Raw genomic sequence first — 14607 nt, 5'->3', positions numbered from 1 at the left:
AATGGTGTTAATGTGATACAGAAAACGCAGAACCAAACAAATTCCTCCCTGCCTGTATCGCTGGCATAGGCCTTGTTATTGCTTTCTTTTGCAGCTTTGCTCTCGTTTTTCTTGGGGACATTCCGTAAGCTTCTTGCTCTGCAGGGGGTCATATCTTTAGAGGCGAGAAAGTGATTTGCCTGTATGGTCATATTTTGAAGGTGTCAAGTTACTCGCCTCTCCCTTAGAGATGTCCTTTTTCGTACATTTCTGCATTCGAAGATGAAATTGTCGTCTTGTTCAATCTAGCAAACTCGACGTATACCTATTACTCACTCGTTGTCATTGGAGTACTTAGCGACAGCTGCCGTTAAAGTGGCCTAAGCATTCCATTTTAAAGCTCTTGTTCATAGAATCATAGAATCATAGAATATCAGAGTTGGAAGGGACCTCAAGAGGTCATCTAGTCCAACCCCCTGCTCAAAGCAGGACCAATTCCCAGCTAAATCATCCCAGCCAGGGCTTTGTCAAGCCGGGCCTTAAAAACCTCCAAGGAAGGAGACTCCACCACCTCCCTAGGTAACGCATTCCAGTGTTTCACCACCCTCCTAGTGAAATAGTTTTTCCTGATATCCAACCTGGACCTCCCCCACTGCAACTTGAGACCATTGCTCCTTGTTCTGTCATCTGCCACCACTGAGAACAGCCGAGCTCCATCCTCTTTGGAACCCCCCTTCAGGTAGTTGAAGGCTGCTATCAAATCCCCCCTCATTCTTCTCTTCTGGAGACTAAACAATCCCAGTTCTCTCAGCCTCTCCTCATAAGTCATGTGCTCCAGACCCCTAATCATTTTTGTTGCCCTCCGCTGGACTCTTTCCAATTTTTCCACATCCTTCTTGTAGTGTGGGGACCAAAACTGGACAGTTCAGTTGCTTTGACTTTGTCAATCTTTCTCTTTTTGAGCTGAAAATTTTCAGGCCTGTTCTCTGGGCAAGGGTTTGGGGCTCTGTTACTCTTGCTTTTGTTTTGTGTTTGGAAAGTTTAAGCAAAAATGGTTCAGTGACTTCATGCTTTTGCTATCATGACCTTTTTAAAGTGTTGGACCTTTTCAGCACCACTCTGCTCTCTAGCTGGGAGTGATGGAAAGTTTGGCAGAGGCTTCCTAAAAATGCTTTTAAAAGTCTTATTATTTTAATAACTTTCTCCCAGTACTCAGGGGTGTGTGTGTGTGTGAGAGAGAGAGAGAGGGGGGCGTGTATTTACACACACGCGCACACACACACACTCGTACTCTCCTAATGCTCTGGCTGTGTGTGTGACTAGTGCTGTCAATGCAGTGGTGACATGGCATACGTGAGTGTTCATGTGACAAAGCTGGATAGAATTTTATATCTTTTTTTTTTTAAAGATGGAAGCTATTGTCTTGTTCACAGCTCAGGCACGTGGTGGACGAATTAGACAAATTGGAGGATTGGGCCAAAAGAAATCTGATGAGGTTCAACAAGGACAAGTGCAGAGTCCTGCACTTAGGACGGAAGAATCCCATGCACTGCTACAGACTAGAGACCTAGTGGCTAGGCAGCAGTTCTGCAGAAAAGGACCTAGGGTTACAGTGGACGAGAAGCTGGATATGAGTCAACAGTGTGTCCTTGTTGCCAAGAAGGCTAACGGCATTTTGGGCTGTATAAGTAGGGGCATTGCCAGCAGATCGAGGGATGTGATCATTCCCCTCTATTCGAAATTGGTGAGGCCTCATCTGGAGTACTGTGTCCAGTTTTGGGCCCCGCACTACAAGAAGGATGTGGAAAAATTGGAAAGAGTCCAGCGGAGGGCAACAAAATTGATTAGGGGGCTGGAGCACATGACTTATGAGGAGAGGCTGAGGGAACTGGGATTGTTTAGTCTGCAGAAGAGAAGAATGAGGGGGGATTTGATAGCTGCTTTCAACTACCTGAAAGGGGGTTCCAAAGAGGATAGATCTAGACTGTTCTCAGTGGTAGCAGATGACAGAACAAGGAACAATGGTCTCAAGTTGCAGTGGGGGAGGTTCAGGTTGGATATGAGGAAAAACTTTTTTTCACTAGGAGGGTGGTGAAGCACTGGAATGGGTTACCTAGGGAGGTGGTGGAATCTCCTTCCTTAGAAGTTTATAGGGTCAGGCTTGACAGAGTCCTGGCTGGGATGATTTAGTTGGGGTTGGTCCTGCTTTGAGCTGGGGGTTGGACTAGATGACCTCCTGAGGTCCCTTCCAACCCTGATATTCTATGATTCTATGACGAGGCAAGGCACTGTGGGCATCTGCTAGGAGATGCCAAGCACCTGGGGGCATGGTGGCTGGGCTGGGCTCAGTGTGCATGTGGTACTGGAGCAGGGCCTAGCTTGCCATGTGCTGCTGCTGCCTCCACACACAATCCCACATCAGTGCCATCGGGGCACTTACATTTTTTGGTGTAAACTTTTTGCTCTGAAATGTTGTAAGTTTTTATAAAAGGCAGGCTACTGAACCTGGCATTTCAAACTGTTCTGGGGGAGCTCTCCCAGCCTTCCCACCGCTAAGCAGAGCCTGTCCACTTAGGCATGGTGGCTACAGACCTGGGAAGTTGTTTGTGCACCTATGGGATGCAGGCCTGTATGTTGGAGTCATCGAATCTGCCCCGTTGGTAGCGTGCGGGATGCATTAGGGCACTGCTGCTATCCTGGGGAGGGGGCTGTGTGTTGAGGGGGCACTGTAAATGCCCTGAGGCATGGGAGAGCAGTGTGCATTGAGAGCTGGGGTTCAGGGGACTCTCCCACAGGTGTAGGAAGTCTGTTTTAGATGCTGCTCCCTTTCTGCTGAATGCCTTGTCCCTCTATAGCAGAGCACCAGGGTAATTAGTGTCATGCAGTGCTCCATTCCTCCTCTGTAGCTCTAGGAGAGCCCAGGCTTGTTCCTTCTTGGAGCTTTAAGCTGGAGCTTTGCTTGTGACTCTGTCTTGTCTCTTGCTTTATATAGGGTTGTAGCCTTGGCGGCACATGTTGCCATATTCTCTGCTGCCTTTCTGCTTGCTCCTGCACTGAAAAAGGCAGTGTGACCCCAGTGACTGTGCTGGCAGCACCTGGCTCTGAGTCCCAGCCAGGTAGCTGTGTGTCCTGTCCATGCGGGAATCCCTCCACTCCGCAGTGCAGTGCTCCGTTTTTCATTCCCAAGGCCCTTACCCATAACCTGGCGAGCCTCTGCTGAGTTCTGGCCTGAGTGGAGTCCGGCTAGTGGTGCATCCCATAGTTCAGTGCTTGAGCTTGCATTGAGTCGTAGGCAGAATCCTGGAATCTCTGGAGTGTATTAACCCTTCAGTCTAGCTCCTGGCCCCTGACTTGTCAAGGCTTTCTGCATTCTTGCTGTGTGCGTTGTTCTGTTATGCTCCTAGATGAAAGGCAGGTGTCTGATGTTCACACCACGCTGTCTCCAAGTGCTCAGTGACCAGCCCTGTGGCGGTGAGGGCAACTGCCTGGCACACAGGAGCAGGTAGTCTGTTGGGTAATGGAATTTACAAGCTCCTAATGCTCCTTGTCTTCCTCCTAAGACAGCGTGCATTTTTATAGCAGTCTTCTCTCCCCAAAGGACCTCAAATGCACTGCAAACACTAGACAAAGTCAGCCACTTGTGGGTTGGAGAGTAGCAGCCAGTGCGCGCCATCTCTGCACACCAATGCCAGGAAGGGACAATTCGACCAAGGACTCATGGGAAACCCTTCTCTTGCACCCAGGGGCATGGGGGTTTATGTTCATGCAGAGTGGGCGGGACTGTGGTTTTTAAAGTTTCATCTTACCAGTACCAAGGAAACTACATGGGATTTGGGGTCCATACCAGAGAAGGAAGAAGGGTTGAGTCTGCCCTGCTGAGGCTTCCAAATCCTGTGCTGATATAAGCAGGTCCTCCCTTGGAAATCTAGGTTTCTCTTAGGGTATGTCTAAACTGCAAAACCAAAAAACCCAGCAGCAGCGATCCCCAGAGCCTGGGTAAACTGACTTGTGCTGTGGGGCTAAAAATAGCAGTGTAGATGTTCCCACATTGGCTAGCGCCTGGTCTCTGAAACCCAGCGAGGATCTCAGAGCCCAGGCTCCAGCCCCGGGGGATATGTCTACATTGCTATTTTTAGCTCCGTGGTGCGAGCCTGAGTCAGCTGACCCGGGCTCTGAGACGCGTGGCTGCGTCTCTTTGCAGTGGAGATGTACCCTCCACCTGAGGACACCTGTCTGCGTGCGGAGATGTGGGAGCTCAGTAAGCGGTGCCTTTCCCAGAGGCATTGGTCACCCGTGTCTCAGCACTGTGCTGCTAGAGGGTCTTTTTCTTTCTCTCGTTCCCCACTCCCGTGTCCGGGGAAAAAGGAAGGGGAAGTGCTGTATGCGTCTCTGCTACTAGAGCTGAAGTCCCTGTGCTCTAGGGGAGGATTGTTCAGAGAAGCTGTTTGCTATCTAGAGCTCTTAAATAACTGGGATCTGATCATTATTCAAACGAGGGTGTCATAGACTTCTTTGCCAAGCTCCCCGTGCGCACCAGGGGCTCCTTGTATCTCTGCATTCTTCCCCACAAGCACCCCTCATCCCTTTATATTTCAAGGATTCCCTGCAAGCCTGCCCCCCATCCCAGCATCTCTGTGCCCCCCCCCATTGCCCTATCTCCTATACCAGAGTGCTCCTTCTCTCTGCTTGCCAGGGGCTCTGTGCATGCAAAGGATTCTGTTTCCCATGCCCTCCTCCCTCTATACCATTGCCCCATTGTCCCCTCCCCATGCCAGGGACTCTGCTCCCTCATTGCCCCCGCCTTTCTGCTCCCTTTCCCCACTGAGCAGACATGGCAGTACCTCTGTAAGGTGTGTCCTCCCCCCCCCCCCCCGCAATTTGTTTTCTTTCTGTCTGGGAGATAAGCCATTCAGGATGTCAGCATTTTAAACTGCATTGGGACTATGGGCAGAGCTGAGCTGGGAGTGCCTCCTCTGATCTTCCTGCCGCCACCTCTCATCTCGAGCGTCTCTCCTCTCCTCACGTTGGTCCCTTCTGTCCTCACGTTGGTCCCTCCTGTCCTCACGTTCACTGGCTTCTTTCCTATATTTTGAAACTGTGTCCTTCCACTCATTCAGATGAGCTCTTTCACTGCGGGTGGATTCCATGATTTCTGCGAACATCTCATCTCACGTCTTCTTTTTCCGACGCCTTATCTGAGATAGCCTTCGGGATGGGGGAGGGAGGCTTGAAAAATTTGCAGCTGCTGGAGGGAGGGGAAAAAAGGAGAGAATTTTTTAAAAAGATACATTTTGCAGAACAATGCTTATACTCTTTCACGGTGACCAACACTATTCACATTACATAGCACATGTGATTTCTGTGCAAGGTTGCATTTTGCCTCTTAATATTGAGCGCCTGTGGCTTTGCTGCAAGAGATCACAGATGCAGGTCCGGGCAACAGAATTCGGCTTGCATACGGCCATGGTAAGCCATTGTCTTTCGGCTTCTGCGCCCTCCTTTCCCACATACCAAGCAAAGCCCGTTGAGTGCTGCGGTTTTCCTGTTAACCTTCAGCAGCAGAAAACAAACTAACCCCCCCGCCCCATCCAATTCTCTGGATGATCGCTTTACCCCTCCCCCCACCGCGTGGCTGGTGTCAGGGAAGATCCCTGCTAACCAAACACAAAAAGGTCTGGGCCAATCCCCCCCCCTTGGCTAACTGCAGGGAAGGATTTATTTTCAGCCACAGGCAAACAGCCCAGTAGGAACGGCCACCTCTGTTCCCTTAATTAAATTCCCGTATTTCAACCAGGTTACCATGAGCGATATCACTCTCCTGAGGATTACACAGCGAGATAAAGAACGGATGTTGCTTGAATGCCAGCAAACACCGGGACCATACGCTGCCAGGCTTTGTCATGCAATGATACCAGATTACTTGCTGCAAGCATGGCGTGGTCAAGTGTCCTACCATGGAGGATGGAATAAGGCTGCACTGCCCAGAAACCTCGTGGGAAGGCTTTTGGAGTACCTCCAGGAGAGCTTCATGGAGATGTCCCTAGAGGATTTCCGCTCCATCCCCAGACACGTTAACAGACTTTTCCAGCAGCTGTACTGGCCGCAAATGCATCCCAAGTCCTTAGGGCAAAGTAATCATTAAAAAACGCTTGCTTTTAAAACAAGTTTTTTATTTTAAAAGGTAAACTCACCTGAGGTCCCTTCCATGGGGTCGTGGTCTTGGATACTGGGTTGGGAGGGTACTTCAGTCAGGCTGAGAAAAAGATCCTGGCTGTTGGGGAGAACGGAGTGCTGAGTGCTCTCCGCAAGCTCGTCATCCTCCTCCTCTTCCCCGTCCGCAGAATCCTCAGTTGTAGCTGATGATATTATCCCCGCCTCGGAATCCACGGTCAGAGGTGGGGTAATGATGGCGGCCCCCTCTAGAACTGCATGCAGCTCGGCGTAGAAGCGGCATGTCTGCGGCTCTGACCCGGAGCAACCGTTTGCCTCCTTTGTTTTTTGATAGGCTTGTCTGAGCTCCTTGACTTTCACGCGGCACTGATCTGAGTCCCTATTGTGGCCTCTCTCCATCATGCCCTTGGAGATTTTTTTCAAAAGTTTTGGCATTTCGTCTTTTCGACCGAAGTTCTGATAGCACTGAATCCTCTCCCCATATAGCGATCAGATCCAGTACTTCCCGTACGGTCCATGCTGGTGCTCTTTTTCGATTATTGGCCTGCATGGTTACCTGTGCTGATGAGCTCTCTGTGGTCACCTGTGCTCTCCACGCTGGGCAAACAGGAAATAAAATTCAAATGTTCGCGGGGCTTTTCCTCTCTACCTGGCCAGTGCATCCGAGTTCAGATGGCTGTCCAGAGCGGTCACAATGGTGCTATGTGGGATAGCTCCCAAAGGCCACTACCATCGAATTGCGGCCAATATCTATTTTGGTGCTACTCCGCTCGTCGGGGTGGAGTACAGAAATCAATTTTAAGAGCCCTTTATTTCGAAATAAATGGCTTCGTTGTGTGGACGGGTGCAGGGTTAATTTGATTTAACGCTGCTAAGTCCGAGTTAAAGTCATAGTGTAGACCAGGCCTGAGACGCTCTGTGCTTTTTCATCTGCAGGGATTAGCTCTCTAGAATAAGGGCATGTTGGGAAACATGCTGTGGGTTTTGTGTATCCACATTTAGTGAGCTGCAACAAGGGTTGTGAGAGCAGTGCACTACGTTTCATTGGTATCCCACCGCTGAGATATTTTAGCCTGGTATCATTGCAGCCAGACAGCACTGTGATGTTTCAAAACAAGTGCTCAGCATTCTGATCAGACATCCCATGATGCATTGCTCGGCTGTTGTGCTATGTGTGTTCTGCTATATGCACTTTTGTGCTGCACCTTGTGGGAGACCTACCAGAAGACAATGGAATTCTGGGACTTAAGGTTAAATAATTTCCATGATTCTTCTTCTTTCATTCCATCCTCCATCCGGGGTTTGCTGTCTGGCAGCATGAAGGAAATCTTTGCGATTGCTGCGATCCTCATGGTGATGAATATAAACAGGCTGCTGCGAGCATGTCTGAAATCATTGCACGAATTTAGAACCAGAGTGATAAGGGCACCTGAGAAGGTGGATGCTGAAATCAAGTAGAACTAGCTCAATCTTTTCTTGAAGCAGCTTGACGCCATGGAGCACCACTTTTGGGATTAGTCCGCTGGCACTTGTGGTAGGAAAGGATAATGCTGCAGACTGGGGTGACCAGCAGTGGTGGCAGAACATCAGGATGTCAAAAGCCACTTTCCTAGTGATCTGTGCAGAGCTCTTCCTGGAACTACCATCGCAGGACACCTACATGAGAGCTGCCCACAGCGTGGAGAAGCATGTGGCTGTTGCCATCTGGAAGCTTGTCACCCATGATTGCTACTGGTCAGTAGCTAACCGGTTTGATGTTGGTAGACCAACTGGTGGGGTTTTTGTCATGGAAGTGTGCACTACTATCAAGCAGGGTCTGCTGCCTGGGCTTGATTATGGGCTCAGGGTCTAACTGGTCACCCTATGTGGGGTTGGGAAGGAATTTTCCCAGGTCGGATTGACAGTGACCTTAGGGATCTTTTACCTTCCTCTGCAGCTTGTCACTTGGCAGGATTATCTGGGTACATTTCACGCCATCATTTCCCTGCCACTAGCGGGGGCTCTAACAATGGTATACCTCAGTCCTGTCTATTTTCTGCCTGTGGCATGTAATCGTTCAGTCTCCTGTGAGTTGTAATACTCTGCTCTTATTTTGGTTGTTGGGTTCACTGTGCGGGTGGCGTTGTTAGTCTATGATATATGGGGGGTCAGACTAGATGATCTAGTGGTCCCTTCGGGCCTAAACTCTGACCCCCAGATCACAAGACTGGGCAATGCACAGGTGGTTATTAACAGGTCTGCGCAGATATGGTTCCCAAATTGTATTGGGGCCACCTGCCTATTCTTTGCCTCTGGCACCAGGCCTTGGAGTTCAACAGGAAAGTATATTTCTCCATGGTGCTGCAAGGCCTGGTTGATCACCATGGAAAGTTCACCAATATTTATGGGTAGGGCGCTGTGTCTGTCCCAGAGGTCATGGAAGTCACAGATTCCATGACTTTCTGTGATTTCTGCAGCGGCTAGTGTGGCTGATCCCAGGGCCGGCCAAGCAGCTGGCTCATACTGGCCCAAGACAGAGTGCTGATCCAATCCACATAAGAAGTCTTCATGGAGACATTCAAGATACCATGTGGGCAATGGCTTCTGCCTGTAAAAACTGAGTCATGCATGGACATGTGACTTGCCCAGGTGATTCCACAACTCCATCTTGGAGCTGGACTTTGCATAGGAGAGAGGAGGGCGGTCTCCACCCACAAGAGAGAGTCTATTTAAGCCCATGGGAGGCCCCTCCATTTTGTCTTCAGCTGGCTAAAGAGAGAGCCTCTCCACCCCAAGGATATCTAAAAGAAACTGGAACAAAGGACAGTAACCACAGGGGGTGTGAGTGATTGCTGGACCCAGACTAGAAGAAGACTGGTCTGTAAAAGGAAGCTTACTGGTGAGGGTTTTTATCTGTACTCAGTCGTATTACTGTATTAGACTTAGATTTCCATGTTTTATTTTATTTTACATGGTAATTCACTTTGTTCTGTCTGTTACTACTTGGAATCACTTAAATCCTACTTTCTGTATTTAATAAAATAACTTTTTACTTATTAATTAACCCAGTGTATGTATTAATACCGGGGGGGGGGGGGGGGCAAACAGCTGTGAATCTCTATCAGTGTTATAGAGGGCGAACAATTTATGAGTTTACACTGCATAAGCGTTATACAGGGTAAAATGGATTTATTTGGGTTTAGACCCCACTGGGAGTTGGGCATCTGAGTGTTAAAAATAAGAACATTTCCGTAAGCAGCTTTCAGGTTAAGCCTGCAGCTGTGGGGCAAGTAATTCAGACCCTGGGTCTGGGTCTGTGTTGGTGCAGACGCGTGTGTCTGGCTCAGCAAGACAGGGTGCTGAAGTCCCGAGCTGGCAGGGAAAGCAGGGGCAGAAGTAGTCTTGGCACATCAGGTGGCAGCCCCAAGGGGTTTCTGTGATCCAACCCATCACACCTTATTTATGGGGGGCAGTCTGGGAAAGGTTCATGATGCTAGGATCTTTATAAAGCCTGGACTGTTTTTTTACAATGACAAATGGAACTTTTGCACCAATGGTATTGATGGACATTGTTGGTATCACCATCCATCCAGGTTACCACCCTCTCCTGCTCTGGCTCATAAGCCTTTTACTGGACACTTAAAATCATAGAATGTCAGGGTTGTAAGGGACCTCAGGAGGTCATCTAGTCCATCCCCTTGCTCAAAGCAGGACCAATCCCAAGGCAGATTTTTGCCCCAAATCCCTAAATGGCCCCCTCAAGGATTGAACTCACAACCCTGGGTTTAGCAGGCCAATGCTCAAACCACTGGGCTATCCCTCCCCCCTTGGAGAAAGGAACTGTTTAACCATTCCCTGAGTAGATGTAGAATGAATGTGGAATGTGCATTTGGAAGATTGAAAGGTAGATGGAGGATCCTGGGACCGAGGCTGATGAGGAGCGTCTTTCTCTTGGGGTAGAAGCTTGCTGTGTCAGGCTGGGTTGATTGAAATCAGTAAGTCACCAATTTTAATCAATGTTTTCATTTGGACTTCAGTTATTTTCTAAAGAGAAGTTCGTTCTCATTGGTTGATGATATAACCATTAAAACATATTGATTTACAACTAAATAAGGCCTTTATGCTAGATTTGGTACATCTTTTGGTGTCTAGGGGGGTACATTATAACAATATATGTTTATTTAAGCAATTAGGTAGCTTCATATTTTCAGATCCTTATTAATCATACATTTTTAGTATGTTAAAAAGTGGTGAATATTGCTTATTTACTAGATTAACTTTTTGCTCTCGACTTGTGTCGAGCTGCATTAAGATGGTAACTAGCATTTAATTAAACACAAAACAGCATGTAACAGTATTTTTATTAAAGCACCCGTAAATGTTTTGGATACATAAACTTCTCTTATCAAAATGTTTCACATTTACAGCTACATGATTTCTTAAACAAAGGATTAATTTTTTATTTAAATTAGACTTTATTTTGTTTAAATTGTTTGTTTTTCTTTTAAAAATAGCTTATCTTTAGAAAGAAAAATGTATTATAACTTAAAGAGCAAAATAAAAAAAATCCAATTTAAATAAAAAAAAAAAATCTGTCCCTCCCCCCAAGTTGATTTTTATCCACCCTGTGCTGTGTTTTGCACGACCTATTTGAGAGCAAGGGGAAGGGCCTGGCTAATGGATGGGGCCAGTTGGAGGACATTACAAAACGATGCAGCTGCTCAGGGGCACAGAGTGGGGGATGCATTTTGCTCAGACTGCAAATCTGGTGTCACTTGTAAGAGTGAGTGTGTTTTTTGGCATTTGTCAGCATGACTGGCGGCTACCTAAAGATGGTGCAGCACATGCAGGCTCGTAATTGCATGTGCCCCTCTGCAAGCTGCCATTGCTTTGGAGGATATTACCCTGAGGTGTGTCTAGGCTGACCAGACAGCAAGTGTGAAGAATCGGGACGGGGGTGGGGGGTAATAGGAGTCTATATAAGAAAAAGACTCAAAAATCGGGACTGTCCCTATAAAATCAGGGCGTTTGTTCACCCTAGGTGATTCATAGATTCTAGGACTGGAAGGGACCTCGAGAGGTCATAGAGTCCAGTCCCCTGCCCTCATGGCCGGACCATATACTGTCTAGACCATCCCTGATAGACATTTATCTAACCTACTCTTAAATATCTCCAGAGATGGAGATTCCACAACCTCCCTAGGCAATTTATTCCAGTGTTTAACCACCCTGACAGTTCGGAACTTTTTCCTAATGTCCAACCTAAACCTCCCTTGCTGCAGTTTAAGCCCATTGCTTCTGGTTCTATCCTTAGAGACTAAGGTGAACACGTTTTCTCCCTCCTCCTTATGACACCCTTTTAGATACCTGAAAACTGCTATCATGTCCCCTCTCAGTCTTCTCTTTTCCAAACTAAACAAATCCAATTCTTTCAGCCTTCCTTCATAGGTCATGTTCTCAAGACCTTTAATCATTCTTGTTGCTCTTCTCTGGTGTGTCACTTCTGTTCAAAAAGGCATTGGGCCAATGGGGAAGTTGTGTTTGCTGCTCTTTGGCAGGATGGTTTCCCCCAGAGCTGGTGCAGGAGTGTAAGGGAACCACTGTGCTCGGCACTGCCCATCTCTCTGCTGAATTAGAGCACTGCTTGTGCAGTAAGTTCTCCTTTTTAACACTCGCAGACAGGGCCGGCTTTAGCAAGAGCGGGGCCCGATTCCTGGGGGCAGGGCTTGCTGCAAGCCCCGCCCCCAGGACCCGAGCCACGCCGCGGGGGGGGGGACCCAAGCCCCGCCGCGCCGCGGGGGGGACGGGGACGGGGGGACCCGAGTCCCGCCGCGCCGGGGAGGGGGTGGGACCCGAGCTGCAGGGACCGGGCCGGAGCTGGGCCCCAGGGGCCGGGCTGGAGCCAAGCTGGGCCGGAGCCAAGCTGGGCCAGAGCCGCTGGGGCCTGCGGGAACGGGTCGCGCCTCCCCGGAGCCTTTCTCCCGCCCCCACCCCAGCTTACCTCGTGCTGCTGGCCCGCCCCTGCTTCGTCTCAGACTTCCCGCAAATCTCTGATTTGCAGGGGAGGGGGTGGGGCGTGCAGGGGAGGGGAGGAGGGGGAAGTGAGCTGGGGGCGGGGCGGACAGCTGCAGCGTGGGACCCTATTGGTGTGGGGCCCAATTCAGCCGAATCGGCTGAATCGGCCTAAAGCCGGCCCTGCTCACAGATCAGCAGTAAGTGCACTGCCAAATTAACAGAATTCTGCAGTAATGCAGAGGGATGATTTCCTTTAAGGGGGGGAGGTATAGCTCAGTGGTTTGAGCATTGGCCTGCTAAACCCAGGGTTGAGAGTTTAATCCTTAAGGGAGCCAGTTAGGGAACTGGGGTAAAAATCTGTCTGGGGATTGGTCCTGCTTTGAGCAGGGGGTTGGACTAGATGACCTCCTGAGGTCCCTTCCAACCCTATGGTTCTAAGTGCTTTAAAATAGTTTTCTTTTGGGAAATGGCTGTAGCATGATTTGAGTGATTTAACACATAACTCATGGTTGCGCCAAGCTGAGGGCATTAATGAAACTGGGAGCCAGAAACATGATTTTTATACTTTTCTGTATTTTCTGCTGCAGTAAAAGTGCCCTTCTTCAGGTTAGTCCATGCAGTGCTGCCATTTTGCGTGGGCATGATGGGGTCAATTGGGTGGGTGAAGACTAGCAAGTGCCTCGGTAAGAGAGAGTTCGGCAGTATAAAGCAAGCTTAAGTGATGTTTTTATGTTTACATATTTATAGAAATAAAGGAATAGAATTTGCAGTGTCTGGCGTGGCTGTCAGTTTGGGTAGCGGGGGTATGAGGCAGTGTTAAAGCCTACGATTCTCTGGCTGTGATTGGAGGCTTCTGGATCTTTTAGATTGTTTCTGCCCCAGGGATCACAGAGTTGACGAGATCCTAGTTTGGAGGATAAATCAGGGAGTCACAACATGGTACTTCTGTTAGTCTCAAAGGTGCCACAGGACCCTCTGTTGCTTTTTACAACATGGTATGGTAGCTGACGATCACACCATTCAAACACACAGTCCAGATCCTCCTAGTACGAGCAGGATGTACTGGCTCTCCCAGATTTCCTATAGTAGTTACGAGATCTGTACTCCAGTCAGAGTGCCTTTGCCTTACCGTGGTACTAGAGGCTGTCCTGGACCTGCCACCTAGCCTGCATTTGTCATGATAGCTGCTTGTACCCCTGAGCTAAGTGACTGCCATTCGGATGTGCCTGACCACGCTTCTCTTCCCAGAGGGCAGTGAAGTCCTGGATCTCAGTATGGTACCAGGGTGAAGAACGAGGCTGGACTGCTCGGTAGTCAAGAGGATGACAGAGGTGTGTGAACTCCACAAAAGCTGGAATCTCAAAAGTCAGAACCAGTCTGCCTGCCAGCATTTCAATGAGATGGGGAGGTGACATTTGGTCAGGATCGCTCCAGCGCAGTACAGGGCACAGAGGTAAACAGCCAGGACAACTCTAGTAGCTAGCTAAGCAGCAAGGGATAGCAGTAGGAGGACTTGGCAAATGTGCGTTAGTGGGTTCAGGATGGGGATGTATCTACATCTACTCTGCTGCGGGTAACCTCATCTCACAGCTCAGTGAACCTACTTCCAAAATGGGGTTAAAACACCAGATGGTTCCCAACAAAAACATTGTGTGGAGGCCAGGCACTGTAATGCAAAATAACTCAGGTGGACCTGCAACGTGGGAGTGTAGACAAGCCCTAAAACAGCTCGTTGCCACCCATGGGAAGGGAAAGTCCCTTGGCCCTGAAAGCAGAAGTGTCTGTTAAGCTGTGAAGTTCCTGTTTTCTGGGGGTTTTACACCTTGTGTTATGCACCATTGCTGCAATGGGTGTCATTTAAGAGCCTAGCCAGAGAGAAACTTTCCCTCAGGCCATTGGAGGTGCTTTTCTTCTGGATGGGATCCCTCTGACAAGGGAAGTGGTAATATAGCCATTCTGACCACTTTGCTCTGATAGGAGAATCGTAGGAGTTGGAGGCTGAAATTGTGGATTGGGTCTAGTGGAAAGCCCCAGCGTTTCCCTGTGCCCTGGCAGTGCCCAAACTGCACGTCCCAACAGAGCCTCTATCCAGTGTGAGCCCTGGCGGTTCCTTAGGGCAAGGTGGAAGCAGAGTTCCTGAAGCAGCAGTTGCTCACTCTGACAGCTTCACTCCAGCAAGCTCCAATCCTACAGGTGAAGTCGGACCAGCCATTTGTGGCACCTTCATTCTTGGTGAGCACCTGGGCATTGGTGACTAATTTGAAGTGGTGTTTGCAATGTCCAGCATTGGAGTGAGAGTGCGCGGAGGCAGATGATGTACACTGGGGGGACGCAGGTGGGAATTCGAGCTGGATTGGTTGATGTATTCCATAAATCTCAATAGACGATGCGGGTAACCTTGTGACCAGCTGGATGTCGGGGTGAGCTCCTGAGAAGGAGTGGTGTTGCTGACTCTCTGCTGTA

General features: G+C 49.1%; 1 protein-coding gene across 5 annotated transcripts in view; it reads left to right on the top strand.

Moving 5' to 3' along the window:
- The window catches only part of MTMR4 (myotubularin related protein 4), a 113522-nt gene that overhangs the window by 14925 nt on the left and 83990 nt on the right, over window positions 1-14607 (top strand). Inside the window, exon 1 of one of the 5 annotated variants that reach the window (XM_054008213.1) lies at window positions 14357-14376. The exons of the other annotated variants lie outside the window; for them this stretch is intronic. The gene's annotated coding sequence lies outside the window, so the exon portion shown is untranslated. Of the gene's footprint in view, window positions 1-14356; window positions 14377-14607 lie in introns of those variants that run through there. 5 annotated transcript variants of the gene reach the window in all.

The sequence above is a fragment of the Malaclemys terrapin genome, chromosome 18 (genome assembly GCF_027887155.1).
Source record: "Malaclemys terrapin pileata isolate rMalTer1 chromosome 18, rMalTer1.hap1, whole genome shotgun sequence".
Lineage (NCBI taxonomy): Eukaryota > Metazoa > Chordata > Testudines > Emydidae > Malaclemys > Malaclemys terrapin.
The sequence above is the reverse complement of the archived record's forward strand: the minus strand, read 5'-3'. Positions and strand labels throughout refer to the sequence as shown.